Source organism: Falco rusticolus, chromosome 3 (genome assembly GCF_015220075.1).
Source record: "Falco rusticolus isolate bFalRus1 chromosome 3, bFalRus1.pri, whole genome shotgun sequence".
Lineage (NCBI taxonomy): Eukaryota > Metazoa > Chordata > Aves > Falconiformes > Falconidae > Falco > Falco rusticolus.
Window position 1 is genome coordinate 8,824,166 of NC_051189.1, and position 22,904 is coordinate 8,847,069.

The 22,904-nt window shown below is 39.8% G+C and overlaps 1 protein-coding gene across 7 annotated transcripts in view; it reads left to right on the forward strand.

Annotated features, from left to right (window-relative positions):
- Positions 1–22,904, forward strand: part of CDH18 (cadherin 18) — a 378,826-nt gene that overhangs the window by 98,624 nt on the left and 257,298 nt on the right. Inside the window, exon 1 of one of the 7 annotated variants that reach the window (XM_037381370.1) lies at positions 11,235–11,362. The exons of the other annotated variants lie outside the window; for them this stretch is intronic. The gene's annotated coding sequence lies outside the window, so the exon portion shown is untranslated. Of the gene's footprint in view, positions 1–11,234; positions 11,363–22,904 lie in introns of those variants that run through there. 7 annotated transcript variants of the gene reach the window in all.

The following is a 22,904-nucleotide window of genomic DNA, read 5'->3' on the forward strand; positions in this document are numbered from 1 at the left end:
GGAGGTAAAGGTGTGACCAGGTTAAATAAATAAATAAATAGATAGATAGATAAATAGAGAGGAAAAAAAAAGGAGCAGGAAAAGTTCAGTGTATCAGATGAGTATGTTGTAAATGTAAGTCCCTGACGGTTTACAGGTCTTCAAGCTTCTTTTGCTTGCGTGTGTCCACTCCTGTGTTAGACTGTGGTAGGTGGCATAATGCATACAGTGCTAGCAGTTTGATCCTAGGTAGCCTGCTGCCCTCAGACTGGCAGTGCCCCTCGGGATTACCCCAGCGCAGCTGCGTGCTGCACCTAGCACTCCTCCGGCTTCCCCCTCTAGGCCTGGGAAAGTTTGGACAGCCTTGGAAGGCAGCTGCTCTCGAGCAATGTTTCTGCATCTGGATCCTTCTTCCTTCTCCTTAGCAGTATGAGAATTTTAGAGATTTCTTTGCTGTTTCCAGACCAAAAAGTCTTGATTTGTCCTCTGGTTTTGAAAATGTATTCTGTAATATTAGGCAAAGAGTGGTTTATCTTCCAACTGTGGTGATACTTATGAAACTTTTACAATGGATAGTTTTAAAAAACATACACCACAATAAAAGGAATTAAATTAGAAAATATATTATTAATTAAAAGGAATATTAAAGGACTTAGGTCTTGGCAATGGAGATAAAATTCTAAATTTAATAATGTCTGTTGGAATTTAATAATATCTGTTTATTAATACTGACATTGCATTGGGACAGAACAGGACAATGCCAGAGATCATTTTTTGCCTATTCATGTAGGTTACGGTGATGCACTGATTTCATTACATGCCGCTGAAAAATATTTTTAGATGTGGCACTATGTAGCACAAGTAAGGTAAAGCCCAAATTAATATTAAATGAAATTAATATCAAATAGTATTAACTTAAATCATCTGAACAGACCACATACTGCAAGTGTTAAAAGACAAGCAGTGAAATGTTAGATATGTAAATATATGCATACTATACACTTATTTACAGCATAGAACTCCCACATTTATTGAACCATTTAGAAGAATGAGAAAGGATCAGTAATCTATAGCCATATATTATAAAAAATGGGAAGGAAATACTAAATAAACTTTTAGCTCTAAAAAACTTGGCGTTAATTTTTCTATTTTAAAAATTCTTTAAAGATCAACTGGCTAATTCTTCCTTACCAATCATAATTCTTCCTTATCAATCATAAATTGAAATATTGTTATAGGTTTAGATCATGCTTTTCTGCTACACTAAATATGAATATTGTAAACCACATAATTTTCATGCCGTTTAGATATGTCCTCCATGCATACGGCTGACTGGCCCTTTCCGTAATAAATGCAAGTTTCTGCTATATTTTTTTCTTTTCTCATTGCTGATCCTATGAAGTCAAGAATTTGACTTTATGGTTTTCAGCACAGCCAACTGAGAGTAAAGAGACTGGTTCCTTGTGCTACTCTCTTGAATGCAGAGCCAAATGCAGGTGTCTAATTAGGAGAATATTTTTATTACTGTCAATATGGGAAAGGAAAAAGAAAGGACTGCTCTGTTTTTAAAATATCTAGCCTAGTTTTGAAGTTTCAAAGAAAAATTTAGATAGAAAGTGCTCCTCAAGGCATATCTGACTTCAAAATTAAATTGGATTGCTTAGGACTTTGGCCAGATGAGTTTCGAAAATCTTCAAATCTTTCCATACTGTAGTATGTCTCTGAGGAACCTGTCCCAGTGCTTAAACTTGTTCCATTAAAAAGCTGCCTCCTTATGTCAATGGGAGTTTCCTTTATTGCCACTTGTGACCATTGCCCCATTCTGTTGCTGTGTGCCACCCAGGAGAGCCTGGCTCCATCTCTTCTACTGCTCCCTTTCTGGTACAGCAGACTGTGATTAGATCCCTACTGCATCTTCTCTCTCTTCTCCAGGCAAAACAGACCCAGACCACGCAGCCTCTGTGTGCATGATCTTCTAGCATTCAAACCACCCCAGTGGCCATGACCAAGCTTGTTGGAGTTGCTCTGAATGTCATCCCATCCCTACAGTGCATTAACTACTCTTTCCAATGTGGTATCATCTGTCAACTTGCGTATCGTCCTACTGTTTGTTTTGACAAAAATGCTAAATAGTATCTGGATCCATATTGACTCTTGAGATACATGGCTCCAGGAGTCTTTCAGTCCATTTAGACATCAACTGCCTTGTGGTCCATCCAACCTATAAGTCCTTAGTTTGGCTGTGAGTATACTGTGGGAGACCATGTCAAAAGCCTTGTTACAGTCAAGGAAAGATAGCCACACTGCTGTGGTGGTCTACATCTAGTAATTTTGTCACAGAAGACAAGTTGGTCAAGCAGGATTTGCTCTTGGTAAATCCATACTTGTTATTCCACGTCAGGTTATTGTCCATAAGCCTGCAAATCTTTTTAGGAGGATTTGCTCTATAAATTTGGTAGGGATTAAGGTAAGGCTGATAAGCCTTGTAGTTCTGTGAATCTTTCTTCTTACTGTTTTTGGAAGATGGACATGGTCTGCCATTTTTCAGTTGGTGGGGAATTCCTCTGCTTGTTTAATAGGTAGCCATGTGTGCTTGCAGCCCAGAAAGCCAACCGTATCCTGGGCTGCATCAAAAGAAGTGTGGCCAGCAGGTTGAGGGAGGGGATTCTCCCCCTTTACTTCGCTCATGTGAGACCCCACCTGGAGTACTGCATTCAGCTCTGGAGTACTCAGTGCAGGAAACATACGGACCTGCTGGATTGTGTCCAGAGGAGGGCCACAAAAAAGATCAAAGGGCTGGAGCACCTCTCCTACGAAGACAGGCTGAGAGTTAGGTTCGTTCAGCTGGAGAAGAAAAGGCTGTGGGGAGACCTTATAGCAGCCTTCCAGTACCTCAGGGGGGCTTATAGGAAAGCTGGATATGGATTTTTTACAAGGGCCTGCAATGACAGGACAAGGGGTTATGGCTTTAAACTGAAAGAGGGTAGATTTAGGTTAGATACAAGGAAGAAATTCTTCACCGTGAGGGTTGTGAGGTGTTGGACGAGATTGCCCAGAGAAGTTGTGGATGCCCCATCCCTGGAAGTGTTGAAGGTCAGGTTGGATGGGGTCTTGGTCTAGTGTAAGGTATCACTGCCCATTACAGAGGTATTGGAACTAGACGATCTTTAAGGTTCCTTCCAACCCAAACAATTCTATGATTCCATAGCAAGGAGTATCTCCCCAGTGACGGCAGTCACTCCACTCAACGCTGATGGATGCATCCTGCCCCATTTTGTATTTTTCCAGTTTACCTATATATCTCTAACAAGTCTGAAAGAAATAGAGACCAGAAGGATGGCACATTTTATCAGTAGATTGAACAAGTTTTCTTAAAAACTACTGAAAGCCAGTAAATTAAGATGACCAAATACAGAAGCCATTAACCACTGGAATAAACTACCAAGGGAAGTGGCTGACAATCCATTTCCTGAATTCCTTAGAGCAGAACTAGTACCTTCCTGGACCACATGCATTAATCAAACCTCATTCATTAGGCTTACTACCAGAGAAAGTGAGTGAAGTCCTTAAACTCATCTTGCACATGACTGTTACTTAATTGTTCCCTCTCGGTTCGAATCTGTGCAGTTGCCACTGTGATCATTTCTGCGGAGGTAGCCACTCTTCAGTACTTTTGATTTAATGGTAGAAAGAATCAGAGAGTAGAATAGTGACAATGGTTTATATAACGTTACACCAAAAGAGAACTGACAGATTCTACTTGTGAAAAAACGCTTTCATTTTGGAAGATATGGGATCAAAAGCAAAGTACTTTAGCAAGCCTTTTTATGGGAATAAGACTTTATATGATGTGTCTTTCCTACACCTTCAGTAAACAGATGGGTAGTCATCGATTATGCGTACAATAGAGGCACTAAAGAAAATGTTGTCATTTTTTTCCCCTGCTACCTATTTATCTATTTAATTCTTTGACAGAACAGAGGAAATGTAACTAAATGTTCCATTTTAATTAAAATGAGAGTAAATTTATTAGTCAGGGAAACTCTGTGTTCTGTTTATGCTTGGGGAACAGAACAAACATATGTCTCTGCTTCATTGTTTGTCACCATCTAGCATAAGGTTATTTCTTGTTGCTTGTTTGGCCTATGGAACGGATCATACTAGTGATTTTCTTCATTTTTATTAATTTTAAAGAATTCTAGTGAGCAGTAATAAGCAAACAGCAGGAAAAAAGCACATCATGAGAGGCATTCCGGTAGGTGTTGTTTTTAAAAAAATCTAAATAAATGGCTGTCATGACATTTCCTAAACGGGAGCATGTACTTGGCTGGTGGAACTGGAATGTTTCTTCTAGTAGAAACAAGGAGAATAAGAATCAGTTTGTTTCAAGACTGTTATTTCTACTTCTTCAGTTGTGTCATTGACTTGGGGGGTGGCTGGGGGTGGGGTGTACCTGGGTTATATCAGAGATTTATCTTCACTGAAATTTTAAAACCTTCAGTAAAATCTTCTGAATTCCCAGTGGTGCTAAGCACACCGGACGGGGACATACTAGCACCAGGCCTGGCACAGGCCTGGCACTGCAGACTAGGAAGGATGCTGTGCCTACACGGTGGCCCTTAGTGGGGCAGGATCCCGGTGCATTAAGGCTGCCCCTGTGGACTACTCTATAACCTTGTTTTCTCATTTGACACTTCCAAATGAAAATGCTGTCAGTGTAAGCTGTCAGAATTTGGAAGTGACCAAGAAGTTTATCTTTTGTTTCACTTCCCTTCAGTTTCTTCCTCTTTCAGAAATCTCCTCAGATTTATGCTTTTTCTTTCTTTAATCAGAAACTAGGTTAATCCAGGTAATAGAAGCACCGGTATTAGACAGTAAATGACTCTACAACCCTGTACTAAATACCGTTGTCTCACAAGAAGTAGGTGATTCAGTAACTAAGAGTTCTGCTAAATAGTTCAGTATTTTTTTAAAATTCAACTCTGGTCCTATGTTAGTGCTCAATGCAATTACAAAATATAACTACTACAAATACAGTACAAATTGCCGCAAAAAAGGCCAACAGTATCCAGGGCTGCATTAGGGAGAGTGTTACCAGCAGGTCAAGGGAGGCCATCCATTGATGACTCGATCCATCCTGAGCTCTGGTGAGACTCGTCCAAAGGGCTTAGTCCAGTTCCCAGCTCCCAAGTACAAGACAGGTGCATGTACTGGAGCAAGTCCAGCGAAGGGCCATCATACCAGGCGAAGCAGAGAGCTGGCACTGTTTGGTCTGGAGAAGAGAAGGCTCTGGTGTGATCTTACCAACATGTATAAATACTTGATGAAGGGGTGGGGGTAAAGAAGACAAGCCAGATTCTTCTCAGTGGTGTCCAGTGACAGGGCATGAAGCAATGAGCACCTATTGTTATATTTAAACATGTCATTGATCCTGTACGTTTTTGCAAGGAGCAAAACAATATCTGGACACATCCTCATATTGGCAAAAAATGGTAAAAAAGAACAGCCAGTATGACATGCAGATGTAGTACATGGGAGACATGGAGGACTCCTAAGTTCCAATGAAAACTCTACATCAGCAGTTACCCAGTTTTGCCTTAGCGTAGCTTCAGCATGCTTCAGTATTCTGGTTTCAGTGGAAAGGATATTTTCACTTTAATAGAAGCCTCATCCTATCTTCTAACGCTTTAGAGTTCTCTTTTTTTTTGATCTGCTGTTAGCCTAATGAATACTGAGTCTAAGAGAAGCAATTTCTTCATCCTGGTAAAGATAAAAATACATAACATGCCCCAGAAACAATGTCCTTTAGGATGATATTATGAAAATCTGTCTTTAGAATGTCCCAGGAGCCTTTGCCTGTTAGTATTTACCTACCTCTAAGCAAAAATTTATTAAAGCTCCTGCTACAGCAGGGAAGAAGGCTGCATCTCATTACCAGCTGTAAGAGCCATCAAGTTCTGCCAAATATAATGTTCATAATTTGAAATCAGACATCTTTTAATCAGCTAATACCTTATATGAAACAGAGTATCTAAATAACCATTTGCAAAAATCCAGAGAGAACCCTGACCTGTGAGGATTTAATATCAGCCTGTGATTGAAAAAAAAAATATTTTGGCCTATATTAGTTTTAGAAACATCAAAGTAGTTTTCTTACCAGGTTTAAACTTACAAAAATGCTGCCTATTGCATGTAAACCTTATATAGTTACCAGGACGCATCCCGTTTTACAGTGGTCACTGCATTATATACAGTTACAGGGTTATATTGGTTCCCTAGGAAACATCCCAATTAAGCAAGTTCGTTGATTGAATGGTGTCTATTATATATGCTAGTGTGAAATTCCACAGAATGGGTAGAAAGAGCTACTGATACCCGAGTCAATCACTTCATTGCCTTTAGCTGAGTTGTCTTTCTTGTCTTTCCTTGGGTGTTGTGATGCAGAGACTGAGAGATTGAAGCACCACGCTATTCTTTTGTTGCCCTTTATATGTTGTCTGTGCTTTCCTGCATTCAGAGACAGACTGATTAGCTGTGAGTTATATTCTAACAGGTCACAAAATGCCAGGTATTGTATTGTTTTCTCCAAGTTCTGTCAGTATGTTTTACCTGTCATTTCATGCAATACTAAAGGCAAATGACTATATTATCACAAGTTTTCTGTGACTGGCAACTGTTATTGGCATCCTATATCTAGGAACAGCTGTTGTTGTTTTATTAGAAAATACTCCAGTGATGCTTAGTGCACAAGGAGCCAAGGCAGTATCAGCAGCATTCCCATTCCCTCTGTGATTAGTACTGTGTAGAGTTTGCTAACCTATATTAAAAATCTATTTTTTCAAATTGACTATTTAGATTTTTTAGAGGAAATACATGGCTTAAAGAATATTCCAAGAGACCATAATCAAAATGAATTGTCTTAATCTTATTCCCTCTGAATATTGTGAATATTACCAAGTTTGGTTTTTTGTTTTAAAAAAAACCAAAAAACAAAACACAACAAAAAACCCCAACCAAACATAACAAACCAAAACCCAATATACAGCGGGCATATTTGATCTGAGAACCCTCCAAAGAGTCTTCATCAGGAATATGAAGATGGCTTAACTGGGAGTTCACTAGACAGAGTTAAAAATTTCTGTCCCACCTTTTTGTATCAGAAAATGTTGTCTGGATAAAAATGAAAACTTTGACTGCTGTGATCAATTTTGATATTATTTTCTATTAGAAATCTAAAGATAGAAAAGGAACAATATTTTGAATCCATTTTGTTTCAAAAATATTTTTTGCATTTTTATGGTTTATTACTTTTAGGTCCTCTTCTACATAGAAATAGCAGTGATATGGTGAGTCAATTATGTCCAATTGTGATGCATCATCAAACGGCATACATTATTTTTATATCCTACTTGACACATTATTTTTAAACTTTTGATGACTAATTGTTAATTGCACTTATTGAAATATTTGTAGATGATAGTTTCTAAAAAATTGTCATTAGTAGATCACATAAACTTTAAATAAAATTAATTTCTGCATATATTAGTAGTTGTAAATATTTATTAATAACTGAATAAAAATGTTTATCAAATAAGAAGAGAAATAGTGATTTGAGAGAGAGTCATTATTCTCAGGAATATTGCTGGGACTAGATTTTATGTACTGCAGCTGAGAACAGTAATGATTTAAACTAGGGGGGGATGGGAAAGAGATAAAACACCAGCAGTTACACAGTTAGTGTTAACTGGCATTTGTTTTCAGAGGTGGTGGTATTCCTCTTCAAGCATTGTGAAACTGGAGGCATACAATGATAGAATACTTTTGATTTCCCTTTTCACTCTAGGAAAAAGAAAAGGTGTTTATAATTTGTTTATAAGACTGGAAAGCTGCTGCTGGGGGTGGGTGTAACTGGGATATTCCCTGGTGCTTTTGAACAAGAATGTGAAAAATCCTGGTACAATTGGCCTCAGTGTGTGAGCAGAGGTTCTTGGCAGGGATGTGCTCATTTTCTTTTGACTCCAGCTATTGGAGTGCACGGGCCTAAGAACAAGGAAGAGTTGGATGAACTTGGCAAAATTCTTATCCAATACAGTCTTAACCATTCCTAATGTATCTAGGGTACAGGAAATTTGCAATCTAAAAATTACCTGGATTTTTCATTACTTTATGTATTAATGAACTACATAGTCTGTTTATAACTGGTTGAATGTTAGGTGAATGATCAGTTCTCTAGCAGTTACCTGCAAGATGATCAATACATGTTTAGCATATTAAGCACCAACAAAAAGAGACTGATTTTGCAGACATACCCTATAAATGATTAACTGGAGCTGTTAACTAACAAAGAGAATTCCAACAGCAGCATAAAAACTTTTTTTTTAATATGTAGAAACTTGATTACTTTTTGGTACAGCTATATATGTTCCTTATACTTAGTCTACCCCCTTTTCAGTATTGCTTTTAAATATACAATTAGTCCACAAGCTAGAAGGTACAAAAAAGCCCCTTCCTTTTTCTATCCCCTGTAATCACTGTCACAAGCTTTCAAGTCTAGGAAGGGAACTTTCTGAATGCAATCGACAAAGTTCTGTGTTTTGATATGCTGCTAGAATTGTATAAGTCTGGACTCCCGAGGTAAATCCTATGAACACAATGACTTCCAGGGTTATACCTAAATTTCCCTGAAATTCCTTTGGCAATACTGCAGCAGTCCCAGACAATAATTTCATTTTGAGGTTATTTTCATGAGGCTTTTTTTTCCCATGACAAATTAAGATTCTTTTAAGATTCAAACTGATGAAAGGATAGACCTAACATCAATAACACCAAATCTCAGTATTTAGTCTTAAAGTGTAGGCTTAAAAGAAATGTCAAGAGTTCATTGAGGTTAATTTTTTTGCTGTCAGCTTCTTCCTTGAAATGGCATAATTTTGAACTGTTGAGAAAATCTTTGACCATTTAATACCAAATTAGCCTGCAATACTGGTTATAATCTCTTTACGGTTATACTCTTTGCTCCTGCTTGAGAGAAGTCTCTGAAATATGTAGATATGAATGTATATGCATGTATTTATTATATTTATTATATATATATATTATATATATAAAAGAAGGAAGAACTCTGTAGATTTTCACCTTTTAAATGCTTTTCTGGTGCATCACGTCTTCACTCTGCTTGTCATACTTCTTAGTGCAGAAAGAAATGAGTTGATGACTTATGCTCAAAGTATCTGGTGAATATTCATAATTCTGCCTTATTCACTGAAAACTGCAGGAAAAGGACCTTAAAATAAAATGTTTTGTTTTCAGCTGAATCCTTGGGTTGTTACACCTAAAGCAGCATTTCATCCAATGGTTGGTAGGCTGAATGGTAACCCTGTGTCTCATCTCTTTCACTTTAAGCAGTGCAGGGGGCATCTTTGGAGCGTGGCTTGGCGTGAGTTCTTTTTCATGTGAAATTTTGTGGACCTTCAGCAAATGAAAAGGAAAGGGTGTCTTTTCATTCCTTTTTTCCCTCCACATTACTAATGTAACTACCTCCCTGACAAGGAGATTTGAACTTTGCGTCTCCCATAGTCCAGTAAAACAGTGAAAGCATCTGGGCAAAAGCAGCCCATCCCTCTGATCATGAGATCTGAATCTGGAGCTATGCGAAACCCAGCAGAAGCTGCATGAGAGAGAACATTCTGAAGACTGTGTATTAAAGCATTGATTCATATGTACTACAGTTGCAAGCCAGAGGACATATAAATAGCAAATTGAAACAGCTTCTATTTCATTCCCTCCAAGAGCTTTTACATCTCCCAAATTCAAACAACTAGCTGCTGCTTGCTTTTGGTTCCCTATCCTGCTTGCAAAATCATTTTTAATGTATATCCTGGGGCAGGTCAGAGTGATTTTGTTTGAAAAGTTCTCAAAATCAAGCACTGGATTTTATCCCAACTTAGATTTAAGCGACCTCAGTACACAGTGCTGTTCCTTCCATCTAATCTGGTGTAACAGCTTCCCATCTGGTTATGTGACATTGTAGATTTACTCTTTTCACCTCTACTTTTCCAATCTGGATAATTTTATACATGGGGTACTTATCATTTATACTTTGGATGCCGCTGCTGTCCCTTGACACCGGTAACCAGTAGCTTTCTCCTGTCCTGCAGTTTGGTGCTGTGGCTTTGGGACTCAGGTATGCTCTGCTTTCATGGCTCACCCTAGGGCACACGTCCTGCTGGCTAGCAGCAAGGTTCCTCTGTGCCAGCAGGGTATGTGCCAGGGCTTTCACTTACATGTTAATGGCATTTGTAATACACTGCTTTAGTAGGCTGGATAAGCAGTCTGACAAGTTTGCTCCATGTACTGAAACCCTGAATCAGAAGAATGCCATAATTCCAAATAATGTGTATTTGGAGTAGAGATGTCATACGAGGTCCAGATTTCTGAATGACTTTTGCATCAGCCGGCCTGCCTCGATCCAGATCAGCCTGAAAGGACACAAATTATCCACCAACTTACAGTCTATGGTGTACTAGTATGAATGTAGGAAGGAGTGTTAAAAGGCAGAAAATCTTTAAAGGACTGGGGCTGATCTGGAAGGGCACAGGTGGCCAGTGCCAAGCCTCCTGTGCCCCAGCGGGACTGGCAGGAGGCATTAAAGGGCATCACTCAATCTGAATCTTGCAGCCACCGTCGGACCATGCGGATGAACGAGCCGGCAGCTGAATGTTTACGAGGCTGTGACGACTTTGCACAGAAATGGGAGCGTTTATCGCCAGCCTGCCACAGCAGCGCCTTCCCCGCGCTCCCACCCCAGCCGACAGCCCAGCCCCGGCCCCCAGCCTCCCTTCCCGGCTCCCAGTTTAGGGACTTGCTGCCGCCAAGCCGGAGCCGTCCTTCTTCAGCAGCCCTGGCACGAAAGCGGGGTGGTGGTGGGGTGGCGGTGGTGGTGGGGGGGGAAGGTGGGGTTCGCAGCCGCGCAGCGGCCGGACAAAGACGTGCCCGTGCCCGTACGCACCATTTCCATCGGTATGTGGGGGGGGGGGGCGGGGGCGTGGGGGCGGATGGATCGCGCTTCCTGCCGCGCGGCGGGGCTGCCCGGGCTCTGCCATTGCGCAGGAGGCGGCGTGCGGCCCCGAAGTGCTGGCGAAGGGGAAAACAAGGCGGGGAGGGGGCCGGCCGGGGGCGGGCGGCGAGCGGCGCGGGGGCGGGGGGCGGCGCAGCCACTCGCCCGGTGCCGGCGCTGCAGGAGCGGCGGCGCCGGGGGACGCGGAGCCGGGGCCGGGCGCCGCTCGGAGGACAGCGCGCAGCTGTGCCGCCAGCCTGCGAAAAGTGCCCGTTTGCTTCTTATAAATTAAAGTGCCTTGTCACCAGTTAGGGCAAGTCAGCCAAGGTAAGGCTTGAATAAAATGACACTTTAATATGTAGCGACATGGATGTTTCTGGACAGTGGTGCTGCTAACACAGCCTGCTAAGCAGTGCGGATTGTTGTGTGCCGTAACGCTGCCTCAGTGGGTCCACAACCTGTAATTTGTCTGTCTTAAAGTTACCGCTGATCTGTAAGCCTTAGCCTTGCGGTGGTGTAGAATCAATCGTGTTTGCTTTTCTGAGGCAGTTAGAAAGGGACCTGCAAAATACAGGCATAGGAAGGTAGCAGTGCTCTGTGTATGTGTTTGCGTGTGACTGTGTTCCTAATACCTACAGTTCTGCTGCTTAACTTACGGGAGTACTGTGCAGATGCATTTTAATGGTGATGGCAGGCAGATTCTTTAGCTCAACTCACTCACGTATGTGAGCCTTTCTATACGAAAAAGCATGTCATGTGAAACTGCATGTGAAGCATGTTAAGCTTGATATTTGAACAGCAATTTTAGTTTTGTGGGTTTTTTCCCCCCTCATGTCTGTAATATTATGTGAATAACTGAGGATTGAAATCCCAGGAAAAAAAAAGACTCCTTGCAGATTTACCTTTAGCAGCTTGTTACAGCTTAAGCAGCGACCCAACTTTACTTTGGGTGAAGGGCACTGTAAATAATGCACAGCTAGAAATGCATCCTGTCTTCATTTCCTCCTCACCTACCCCCATGGTATCCTTCTTAATGGACAAAATCTACTATGTGCCTTTAGTTCAGACCGCATTTTCACCAATTGCACTGCCAGTGGTCTGGAACTGAGTGTTTTTGCAAGCAAGGAGTTCCTCAGCATGACTTCACTAACGTGCCTCTTTGAAAACAGGGTAGTCCTGAAGCTCTGTGTGTGTGTGTGTGTGTGTATGTGTGTGTGCTTGTGAAAGGGAGAGTCTGGTTTGTGTACAGGACTGACAAGATACAAGGAGGACAGGGTAAGGAAGCCAATGAAACGTGGCAAACATACATCGCTGCATGTATTTCTCTGAGTGAGTCTCTGTGAAGCAGTGTGAATATTTCTTATATGTTAATGTAGTTCATCTTTCAGATTAGGGTATGGGATAAATTCGATTTCATGAGCATCAATGCTTCATTAGTTTTTCATGATCAAAAGAAATATGATGGAAAGCACAGGTGAAATTACAACTTCTTTCGGCATAGGCGGTAAAATCACTGCCTCTGTTCAAGGTACAGATTTTATTTTTCATTCCAAGACACTAAGCATAGCTTCTACATTTCCAAAGCTTTATTTCTGTGCTGCAGTCCATCATATACAGTTGTGTCAAAACACTGAAGCCTCCGTTCTGCAAGAATTGTCCTCCTGCTGGATGAGAGTAGATGTTTGTCTTCAGGGGGAAATATTAAATTCATTTAAAAGTTTGGCCTGTTTGGCATTTTGCCTAACTGTAAAGGTAAGAAGACTGATTTAGAGAACTAACCCCAAGGTTTCCCTGACCTACACCACTGCCTTTAACAGAATATTTCATTTCAGACTTTTCTGAAGAAGACATGGTATGTTATAGTTACCTAATTCAAATTAAGGTGTTGCAGTCTTGCTGGGTTTTTTTTGTTGTTGTTGTTTTGTGGTGGTTTTTTGTTGTTTTTTTTTAAAAGAAAGAATAAAGTGTACCTATAGTTTTCTTTTGTAGTTAGTTCAAAATACTAATCATCCTACTTAAGGACTGCAATAGATAACTTTGTTTCGTTTCTACCTGAACAAACAAACTAAACCCAACGAACCATCTCCTGTTCCCTGCTCCTTCCAGAGAATGACAGGAGCAATAGTGTCAGGCAGCACTTTCCTTTAAATGGGAGCAGATCGGGCGCACAAGCCTGGCTTAGGGGGCACTGTGTTGCCGACTGAACCGTTTACAGATGAGATTCAAACCTAAATTCCTTCCATTTCTAGGTGCTGATGCTCCTATAAGGCTTCACCAGGGTAGGAGTGCTGCCCCGCTATTAGGACAGAATCCCAGTTGAAGTTTTATACTTTGATCAGTTTAATTGCCCGGCTAGATTAATTTGAGAGCAGCATTTTTACTACCTGCATTAAAATTGTTGCTGTCTACTGTTTTTGTCCTGCAATGCAGAGACACTAACTCAACCACTTTGTTGGTGCATGCTGTGCTAGCTCATGGTAATAGTTCTAGTGACATAGGCAATGTTAGAAAACAACAGGGGATAAATGTCTTCAACATCCAAAATAAGTGCGTGCGAGTGCATGTGTACATGCCAGGACTGACATTCCTGTTGTGTGTAACATTTACATAATACCCTTCAGGGAATAACCTTTATTTAAAATTGATTATAAAAAAAAAAATCATTAAAAAAATGTCTCTGAACTCAGTTTAGTCATTGGTTTTAATAAGGACTGGATATTTATCAGCAACTAGAAACAAACACATTTTAAATGTGAGTAATTGAGTTATTAGTTCTCAATATAGTTTTATGAAAGACTTCAGGCTGCATCTCAGGCTGATAAATGAAATTTCAAGGGTATGAAAAATCCTGTTCCACATCTGGAAGACCCTGCTCTGGTTAAGAACTACATTTCTGCTAACACAAGTACTGCTGAAAATTATCAGTGTTATCAGATTGAATCAAACCAGCCAAATACTAGTGAGTCATCTATTCCATGCAGTTGAACCTGAGCTCCTGCTTGAACAATTAACAGCTAGTTAGCTCTGGCAGACCTGTCCTGCAAAGGGGCCTGAGCTTAATCAGCCATCCTGAGGGGCTGGGGCACAGCTTGCTTGTAGGCAATGCAAAATAAAGCTGGCAACTGAAATGACAGGAAGGGGAGGAAATTCATAGTGAATAAAATCAATATAAAATGATTCTATTCATAGAAGAGATTCTGTTCATCTTTTCCTAGAGGAAGGAGATGTATATATTTGAAGCTCTTAAGTGGAAATAATATGAAAATCCCCAAATTGCCTACAAAGGTTTATAAAATCCAGTGTGTAAATCTCACTAGCATTGTTTATAGTAGAAAACTCTTTTTCCTTGGTTAACAGTGTTCTAGCTTAAAGAGAGTATAGTCCAGTGCTAAATCATGGTGAAGTGCTTTAATTTCACCACTTACTTGATGGACAATCTTAGACAAGTCCCTGAAGCACTCTGTAACTTCATGTATGACATGAACATTGCAAGGTAATTACAGAACAAATACTGCACAATATTGTTTTAAAGAAGTATTGCAGAGCCTAATAATACTGAAGTGTTAGTGTCTCCATTGCTTTGTGTATCAGTTTTGATTATAAACACAATTTTGCTCTCCATTTCCAGCAAAAAAAAAGCTACATGAAATTTGGAAATTAATCCAGGAATTGAAGTAGAATTTTTAAGAAGCTCCTGAACTGGGAACCAAAAAATTCATGTCTCCCGTAAGTGAGAAGGAAGACTGGCAGAATGAGATTTTTGTCCTCCAAAACCAAACTTTCTCAGACAAACTGCTGATAGTGAGGTGCTTTAAAGAATGTACCATTATTTTTTTGGGCTGGTCTTAATATATAGATGGAGAATCAATAGAAATTTAGATGAAGCCAGTTGGGGATTTGACAGGAGTGAGGTAACACTATACTTGCTACAGTTACTACCCTCCCTTCAGATCTCCCAGGTCTGCTGCATAAGCCCAATCTCCTGTTTGGGGGTTGGGGTGGTTTTTGGGGTGGGATAGGGAGTTGTTGCTTTGGGTTGGTTTGTTGTTGTTGTTGGTTGGTTTTTTTTTTTTTTTTTTTTTTTTTTTTTTTTTAAGTAATGTATCTTTATGCATTGAGCATAACCAGAACAACATAGTCATGTAGCTCTGTAAGTGATAAGCAACTTGTTGGCATTTGCACATCTACAGTTCTTGTATACTGAGAATATATTTAACAGATGCCTGAGGCCTGTAAGAATTGTGATTTTGCATGATGGCGATTGCCGTTTGTATTTTTCTGGAATTACTTCAAACCTGAGCAGCATTAAGGCTGGGTTTGTTGTGATAGAAAAGATAGAGCATTATTTTACAATTGCAAACTTGACTCCCTGCTCTTTATGAAACCGTTTGCTTCTTTTAAGCAAACATTCTTGCAAGGAGGAATATATTTAGGCCACAGAGATACGTTTCCATCCTCACTCTACCTCACCTTGGTTTCAGTATCATTTATCCAGTGCTTACATGGACAATTTTTAAAGCATGTTTCTGAAGTGATGTATAAAAATACCAAGCTAGCTCAGGTACTGGCTGCGTTTTTAGCATAGGACTGAGGCAGCCTGTGAGATTTTTTGGTCTGTGTAGTATTGCATAGTCTGTAACATTGAACCCTGGAAGTTCTTTACAAGAGGGATCAGTCCAATTGTCTCGACAGCAGATGGCAGGAGTGGGGTGGTAGGATGGACATATTTTTCCTTAGGACAGTCTGGTGGTGGTGGAACTGGGGACTGCTGTGTCCTCATCCAGTTCCCCTGTCAGCTGGGGGCGGTGGGCTGGGCATTGCCAATCAGCCAGCTTCAGGTTTTTCATGGGCTGTGGTGGGGCCTTGCACTTGAATTGTTTTGAACTTCTGTGGAGGAACCTGCTTCTCCCTGCTGATAACATAGGCAGCCTGAACTGAAGTACTTGCCTCAGTGTAGGTGGGCTAAACACTGCCCATCATGTCTTTTTCCTGGGCAGTATTCCTGTTGAAAACCACCAACTCTGTATTTGGCTGACTCCCTGTTTTGGTGTTTCCAGGTGGGTCATAAAACCATGGAATGGATTGGTTTGGAAGGGACCTTTGAAATTCATTTAATCCAATCCCCCTGCCATGGGCAGAGACATATTTTACCAGATCAGGTTGCTCAAAGCTCTGTCCAGCCTGACCTTGAACACTTCCAATGATGGGGCATCTACAACTTCTCTGGATAGCCTGTTCCGGTGTCTCCATCATGCACTGTATCGATTCATAATTCATTGGCATTAAGCCCTTATAGCCACAGTTACGGACACATACATGGTTACTGATGCACACACATTCTTTGGAAAGGTACAAAGAAATGGAAATCAGCTTTTTAAAAAAGAGAGATGCTTGGTACTGTTAAAAGCAGGTAAAAGTTACTGATCACATCATGTGGCAGTACTATGACCTGTTCTTTGGCCAACGCCTGCTTATTTTCATGGATGGGAGTGTGCATTTTCGTAATTATATTAAGCATTTCATTTTGTATAATAAATATTCTATGATTAGACCACTTTACTGAATGATTAATATACTCTTATACCAAAGTTACACATTTGGATTTTAATTCTGTTTAATTCACATCTTACTCTTATTGGGTGTGGTGGGAGAGCTGTGAATGAAAATATTTTGGTCCAGGAGACTATGAAAGTGCCTTTCATTGTCAATAATTCTGCCTTGCCCAGAGGAAATATTTTTGTTTTGTCTTTTCCTTGTATACACAATTTCTGTATTGCCAGTTGTTAGAATGAGGCTTAAGCTAACACTGAATTGGGGCAGGGGGTGAACTTTCTCAGGCTTGGATTTCTGGCTAGGATTCAGTCAAACTTTCTGTCATGTTCTGCTGCTGCTGGTACTCAAATTGATAGAATACATGATTAAAAAAAAAAATAAGCAACATAGACACCATCTCTGTAGCAGCAGGGCAAGCATTTGAGATACTCAGAACCAAGTTGGAGACCCTGTCCCAGTGAATCCTGTACTATTTGCAAAGTACAAGTGCTCATTCAGTAGAGAACCTTCCTATAATTGGTAAAAAAATTAATAGTTTAGCTATGGTGGCAGGACAGGAAAAGTGCTGCTCTTAATTTTGAGGGTGTTGGAGTGCATATGCATATGTTTGTGTATATTTGAAGGAAAAAAGTTGCTGCTGAAATGGAGGTACCTTCTTTAGGTTGTTCAATAAAGACTTAATTTGACTGTGAGGAGGTATTTTTAACACTGGTACATTGTATTAGCACCTGGGAACTGCTGACTCTTCTAAGTGTAAAATCTTGGCTTTCAGGAGATGTGAAAAAAAACCAGGGCATATGAGCATCACTGTAGCATGGCAGCTATTAACTGCTCATGGGAGCTTCCAATACTTAAAAAGGAAACAATTTATGTCTGGATTACAGTCCTCAATCACAGTTTCCTTTATGTTTTACATTTTGTTCTTTCTAATAAATAATAAGCCTTCTCATTGGAGTCGTGAAAAAAATAAGCTACACATCATTGATTACATGAAATTTCCACATACTTTGCTGATCAAGAAAATTTGTTATGTATTTGCCACTCATTGAAGCATGAATTCTTGCATTCATATTAGGGAATTTGAGCTCACAGTTACTATCTTGCCTGTTCAGCCTAGAGAGTTCTTAGATATTTTTGTATTTGCATGGCAGAAGGTGTAAAATAATCAGTTCATTTAGCATTGCATGTTAAGTTTGGGTTTATTTCTGCTTGGTTTTTGTTTTGGTGTTGATGAGGGGTTTTTTGTGGGGTTTTTTTGTTGTTGTTTGTTGTTGTTTTTTTTTAAATTGTGAACCATCTAAGACTTCTTTAGAAAACTGCTGAGGAAATGCAATGCTTGTTCTTATACTCATTCATTTTCAATGAATGCACAACTAATGTTTTGAAATCCAGGGTAGCTTTGTATTAGAAACCCTTCTAAGTGGTTTTGGAAAGTGGTAAAACAATCTGCAAGCAAACACGTTTTCAAGTGGTGCTCATCATTTCTAGCTGGTTGAACTTCTTTCAGTGTCAGGTAAAGACTGCGAAGCATTCACGGTACAATTGATTCATACAAGGTTTAGTGTTTCCTAAATAAACTAGATTTGTTACTCTGTATATTCTCAGGACAGCTATCCTAGGCATAAAATTCACAGTGCATTAACACAGTAGGTGCCCCAGAGTTACCCCAGGGAGCAGCATGGTGGGAAGGTGGTTACTGTTCCTGGAGCAGATGATGTGACCTGCTAAAGCAGCAGCACCTTCTTCCCAGGTGTAACCAGGTGCTTTATGGGCATGCAGGCTGTGTGTGGGTTATAGGTAAGGAGTGGGTCCCCAGTGCCGGCAGAGTGCCATGGATCGGTCTCCATCTTGCTGCTGGGGCATAAACGTGTTGGCGTGGCAGTGCATGTGGCTTGTGTGCTGTAAATTGGATGCTCTAGGTTTACAGGCTTTAGGAATGATCCTGTTACATGAGTCTTGTCCCAAAGGAGGCCTTTCTGTTTCTCAGATCCATCTCAAACAACTGCATCATGCTGATACCTAATGTGTTTTATACTGTTCAGTGAAAAACATAACGTTGGAGACCTCTTGACCTCTTAAGGAGGAGTCAGTAGATAGATATGTTACTGCGGACGGAAGCCTCTGAGAGCATAGAGGAGCTTATGGGGAATTTACGCAAGATGACTTAACCAACAGGTTGCTGCTTTTTTGTAGGGCTTGGGGTTTTATTTTTTCTCTTGGATTAATTTTCTGCCAGATTAGAGAGCTGTGTCATTTTATATAAAGGCTTGGCAGGTTCCAGATCTAATGTGGTGAAAATGGGGGGAACAGCAGGCTGGATGTGGGGAAAGAAAAATAGGACACCTTTATTTCAGTAACCTTTCTTTAGCCATGAGGCAGATGAAAAGATGACCAGAGGGATGTTCCTTTGTACATGCTTTTGTAAAGTAGCTTCCTAGACAGAAACCTATTCGAGAGGTTTGTAAATACCTCTCAAGCAAAGCCAGGAGGGAGAGCTTTGTTGACTGTGTAGCCTTGCATTGTGACTTGAAGGCTAATGAACTTGAGTTGTTTCAGACTGCATAAGGTCAGGTGAGGCCTGATTTCCTAAAGCAATTAATGCCCACTGTGCTACTGAAGTCAGTTTGGCTTGTGTTGTTACATTATGGGAGTGGTTTTGGTCAAATACACTATGTTATGACAACATGCCTGTATGTTTCCTAGTTCTGAACCCAGACGGGAGAAGCTCCTATTTATAGGGTTTTTTTAAGGAAAAAAAAAAAAAAAAAAAAGGTACAGCATTCTTGGAATGCAATGAGTTTACTCCACAGGACGGTTGTGTGATAATTATTGCTCATTACATTATAATGAGCACTTGCTCTATTCATTGCGGAGCTTATTATATTTTAATGAGTGTTGTGACTCCCCTACAGAGCAAAACTCAAGAATGTCCCTGTGCACGTGTCTCATTTAAATGGATGTGTTGCACGTTTTGGGACTTGTGTGCATGTACTTATTTGAACATGTAGCTGTAATTTTGCTTTTAGATATAGGGTATTACTTTCCTTAACTTTGCAGAAATCCACAAACGTGAATGCTTCTATACTTAGCATTCATATTTCATACCAGGTGAAAGATGAGTGGTTTTATTAAAAGGCTTTTGTATTAAAGGACAGCTTGTAAATATTGCTCAGGACTTCAATGTATTCATTAAAATAAAAGCTTGTGAATTAATGTGATTTGGTATACGACCCGCTCCAAACCTACAGCTTTCAGATTCAGGTTTATATTTTTAGAAAAAAACATTAATTAACATTTAAGTTTATGGCATCTGTAAACTAAATAAAGGAACTTATAATAGAATTGGCTTTTGTCCTCTGAGGTCATCGACATTCTGGCATCACTGTATTCAGGAAAAGGAGAACCAGAAACTGAATGCCATACAGATTGATTTGTCTACAAGGTCTTCAGCCTGCCAGTCTGTGTAGTCAATCTTTGTAGATTGCTGGTGATCTTGCTGTGACACCAAAGCTTTTGATAACAACATTCCTGTAATGTCCACATACAGTGTTAGCCCTAAAGGGAAACACTTTGCTCTTCTCTATCATCTCCTGATGTTGCCACAGAAGCAGCTTCAAAATGAGGCAGACTGTATGAAAAATAGTGTTCTATCAACATTCAGACTTAAAAACATGAACTGATTTTCCAACGTGGCAAAGTTGTTTATCCTTTGTGAAACCTGAAGGCCACCTTCATTTTCTTATTTTAAAACCCACAGTATTAGTACATTCAAACTGATAGATGGATCTTTTATCAAACCGTACTTTTATTTTCTGTACTCTTCCTCTACTGTGTCACTTTTATTTGAACATCTTTTACCATCCACAGAGACTTGCAAGAAGGAATTACTGAATTTATGAGTGCAGAGCAATTATTTATTGGCTGCTACAAACAGTAGGTAGGTAAGGTTAGCCTGCTGCTGGACAGAACATTATAATGCCAGCTAACTGGAATGTGGATTCCTGCTGAGTCCCTGCACACCAGTTTCCACTCAGGTGGGGAACTGTGAGTCTTCATTGCTGCTGAGGATGGGGCAATTGTTGTTTTTGCTTAGGTTTTGTCTTCCCAGCACCCCACTATTTTTTCTCATGTCTTTAAACTTTTTCATGATATTTTATACTTTTTCATTACTTTTTTGTTACTGCCCACTCTATATCTTCACTTCTATCTTTATTTTACCTGTAGCTGCATTAAAGGTCTGAGTTCTTTGCTCCATTTTGATGGAGTCTTCAATATACCTGACGCTAGAGAACATTATATCTGGAACAAAGATGGACTTTGATTAGTTGCAGAAACAAAGAACTTTAAATGGATAGTTTGAATCCAGTTTGGCCCCATTCCTGCTGTAACTGTGAACATATCTTGTCTGCAGAAAATGTTAGGTTATGGACTGCACATAATGACTGACCTTTTAAACTCCTGTCTCCCATATATCTCAAGCCAACGAAAGGGAGTCTCGTATACCTCATGTGCAATTCTGCTGAGTAATTTTAGCAATTGATTAAAAAAAGCAGAAAGGAAAGGATAAAAGAGATGAAGTGAAGAATTCAATAAAGAAGTAAAAGTATGTAATTTAAGAAAAAGATTGAAACCTTTTTTTGGATATGATACAATAAAAGAAGGGCATGACTAAACCTGTTTTTTTGCTCCTCTTGAAGTATTGTTCCAGATTATTGTAGTAAAGGTGTCAATTAGAGTCAGCTCTTTTATGCCTCATCTTTTTCTTTTCACAAGAAGATGTAGTTAGTTTTATAGGTTGCTACATTATGAAGTTGTTTGGCTTTCTTGTATTTTTGGGGGTTTTTTTTGGGGGGTGGGGGTGGGGGTGGTAGTGGTTCCCCCCACTCTCACCCCCTGCCGAAGCTATTTGTGCAGTAGATGTCTTACTCCTAAAGAGGATTACAGGCTTAGACCAAATAATTAGTGTTTATAATTCCTTTTTAGGATATTATGAGCAATATACTAGATATCAAGAATTATACCTATCTTCTGCTTAATTTTGTCTCACCAGGGCAAAATATATTTGCATACTGAGTTGGATCCCAACCTTGAGATGTGTTGAGATCCTCAGCCAAGGGCCTCAGCATTTTATTTGCACTCCTGCTCAACAGCACAGAAAGAACTTTTGCAATGGAGATGGCTTCTTTTGGGATTAACCTTCCCATTGTACCAACCAAGGGGCTTCCCCACAGGTACCATCATTATTTCATGGTGAATAAAATGCACAAAAAACTTGTATTCAGGAAGCAGGTCTTTGCAGCAGGGTTGACACCAGGGCTTACTCAAGAAGCCTGATTCAGACATCTACATCTCTTTTTTTTTTTTGGTTATTGGATACCACTGTTGTCCCATCTGCAACAGCTGTAATAGTAGTGTTGGAATTGCCTTTACAGACTTAGGAAACTATTCTTACATCCACTTGCTTGCCTCTGCCTTTTTTATGATAAGGTTTCTTCTTGCTATAAGGACTAAATGAATTCTACATTTCAACTCTTTCCATAAATTGAGGGAAAGAGCCCTACTAACCAGACTAATTTTTCAACACTTGAAAGATGCTAAGTGGAAGACATCAATCTTTTTTACAGTATGTTACAGTTGAAAGTTATCAGTTTTTTGGTTTGTTCATTGAGTGGTTTTTTCTTTCTTTTTTCCTTTTCAGCTTGCTTTAAAATGACTGGTTTGTTTATACCTGTTGTGTTCTCATGTAGATATTTCTTTGTCTCTGTTCCTTAGTGCATAAACACATCCTTTCATTTTTATTAGGTTTCTCTGCAAGGTGTAAATAACTATAACAAATACACCATTCCTGTGTGAGGCGTCTCAAAAATATTGTTATTGAGTAGATTCCCAAAGGCCCTGTAAGACTGGCATCTTAACGTTTATTCAGTCTGATCCTCTACAGTTTGCACTTTTTCTGTTTGAAAGACCACATAATTCTCCACTGCCTAAAGGCATGAGAGATTCTTTTTTCTCACAAGCAAAATGAATAGGTATTTTCAGCTACCTCCATTTTGTTTAAAGTTTGTCTTTGAAAGCTTAGCATGATGAATTTGAGATTTCCTTTCAGGCACATACCTATTTCTTTCCATTACTTATATTTTAAGGTTATACTTCTCAATCCTCATTGCTCAAGTGCAGTAGAGGATTATTGAACTTGTCTTTGTCAGGGAGCTCTGACAGACTGCAGTACTACTTTTCCTTTTGAAGACCTTTTTACACATAAAGTGGCTTGTGGTATCTTTGATGTCGCCTAATTGGAATCTGAGAAGTGAAAAAA